This window comes from Cucurbita maxima, unplaced genomic scaffold (assembly GCF_002738345.1).
Source record: "Cucurbita maxima cultivar Rimu unplaced genomic scaffold, Cmax_1.0 Cma_Scf00756, whole genome shotgun sequence".
Classification (NCBI taxonomy): Eukaryota; Viridiplantae; Streptophyta; class Magnoliopsida; order Cucurbitales; family Cucurbitaceae; genus Cucurbita; species Cucurbita maxima.
In genome coordinates this window covers 9,702-11,966 of record NW_019272772.1, presented here as the reverse complement: position 1 = coordinate 11,966, position 2,265 = coordinate 9,702, and the positions used below count along the sequence as shown (strand labels likewise).

The following is a 2,265-nucleotide window of genomic DNA, read 5'->3' as shown; positions in this document are numbered from 1 at the left end:
GATGAAGTTGCAAGTATCATTTCATAATGGTTAGAAAACTTTATTTATTATTTTAATTTCATAAAGTTTGTAAGGCTCAAATTGACTTCGTCTTCTGTGGAGATTTAAAGGGATCGAGATTAAATCATGGGCACTAACTTTTTTTGTGGGGATACTATAAATACCCACAAATTATTATGTAAAAGCATATTTGTGATCAATGAAATTGATCTCTCAAGTTGAGAGGTTCCCTCTTATAGAAATCTGACCATATCTTTGTCGTTTTTAAGTTTCATGCAATTCCTGTGGTAGATTGCATCTGAGATATTTAATCAAGCCTTGATCAATTTTGATTGTGGAGTGACTCAATTTAAAAAAAGGTTTCAAATCTTGCTTCTCACTCTTCAACTGTAATACAAACAAAGGTACAAAGTAACACTAACAAAGGTACAAAGTAATACAAACAAAGGTACAAAGTAACACTAACAAAGGTACAAAGTAACACTAACAAAGGTACAAAGTAACACTAACAAAGGTACAAAGTAACACTAACAAAGGTACAAAGTAACACTAACAAAGGTACAAAGTAACACTAACAAAGGTACAAAGTAACACTAACAAAGGTACAAAGTAACACTAACAAAGGTACAAAGTAACACTAACAAAGGTACAAAGTAACACTAACAAAGGTACAAAGTAACACTAACAAAGGTACAAAGTAACACTAACAAAGGTACAAAGTAACACTAACAAAGGTACAAAGTAACACTAACAAAGGTACAAAGTAACACTAACAAAGGTACAAAGTAACACAAACAAAGGTACAAAGTAATACAAACAAAGGTACAAAGTAACACTAACAAAGGTACAAAGCTCATAAAAGTTTTTTTAATCTAAAATACCATTGAACAGTCTTTTCAGTCTCATATAGGCTTTGTTCCCAAATTTTATATTATTGTGATAGAAGCTATAAATGACCATTATATTCATTGGTCAGATATTGCAATTGTGAAGAAGTGAAGAAGTCCTCCTTATATAAGTATCTTTTCTTTTTCTCTCCTACCCACCTTATACATAACATGTTAAATTAACTCATACTGAAAAAAATCATTTCTTTCTTTTGGAGATGCGGGGTATCGATCCCCGTACCTCTCGCATGCTAAGCGAGCGCTCTACCATTTGAGCTACATCCCCACAATTTTTGCATCACAAAACCCTAAATTTTTCATCATCAATAATAGTGAAAATGAAGAAATATTGCTACACAACAGGTCATGAATAAGGAAAAATTTGAAAAGAAACAATATATTTAATAATAGATAATCTTATTTTTGGAGATGCGGGGTATCGATCCCCGTACCTCTCACATGCAAAGCGAGCGCTCTACCATCTGAGCTACATCCCCATGATTCTTACATCATAAAACCCTATTAATGTCCCATCATCAATAATAGTGAAAATAAAAAAATATCAAAATATTAATAACAAATAGTTTAGATATCCCCACAATTCTTACGTCACAAAGTCCTATGCATCTCGTCATCAGTAATAGTGAAAATGAAAAACTATCCCAGCTCATTATGTCCTAAATAAGAAAAAATTGAAAAGAAATAATATATTTAATAATCGATTCAATTGAAGATGCAAGGTATTGAGCCTCATACTTTCCACATGGGAAATGAACGCTATACCATTCGAACTACATCCCTACGATTTTTACATCAAAAAACCCTAAACGTCCCTTCATCAATAATTGTGAAAATGAAAAAGTATATATGCATATTATGTCATAAATAAGGAAATATTGAATAGAAATAAAATATTAATAATAAATAGTTTCTTTTGGAGATGCGAGGTATCGATCCCCATACCTCTCGTATGCTAAGTCGTAACTCTCGCATGTTAAGCGAAGCTACATCCCCATAATTCTTGCATCACAAAACCCTAAATTTTTCATCATCAATAATAGTGAAAATGAAGAAATATCACTACTCAACATGTCATGAATAAGGAAAAATTGAAAAGAAGTAATTTTCAATAATAGTGACATGAAAAACTATCCCTGCTCATTATGTCGTATCCACATTAGAAGTGAGCGCTCTACTATCTGAGCTACATCCCCATACTACAATCTCTTGAAGGGGCATTTTGAGAATCAAACTCGAGACCTCTCACTCCCAGAGCGAGAATCATACCACTAGACCAAATGCCCTTGTTATACCACTTGAAACGTATGTATGAAGCCTTAGGCCTAGGTATTAAGTTTGTATTTTTTCGTATTGCAGG

At 32.7% G+C, this 2,265-nt stretch overlaps 2 non-coding genes across 2 annotated transcripts; both read right to left on the bottom strand.

The window, feature by feature from the left end:
- Window positions 1-1,100: 1,100 nt before the first annotated feature.
- Window positions 1,101-1,173, bottom strand: TRNAA-AGC. The gene has a single exon. It is a non-coding gene; the product is annotated as a tRNA-Ala (tRNA).
- Window positions 1,174-1,311: 138 nt separating this feature from the next.
- Window positions 1,312-1,384, bottom strand: TRNAA-UGC. Its single transcript has one exon. It is a non-coding gene; the product is annotated as a tRNA-Ala (tRNA).
- Between the last annotated feature and the right edge of the window lie 881 nt (window positions 1,385-2,265).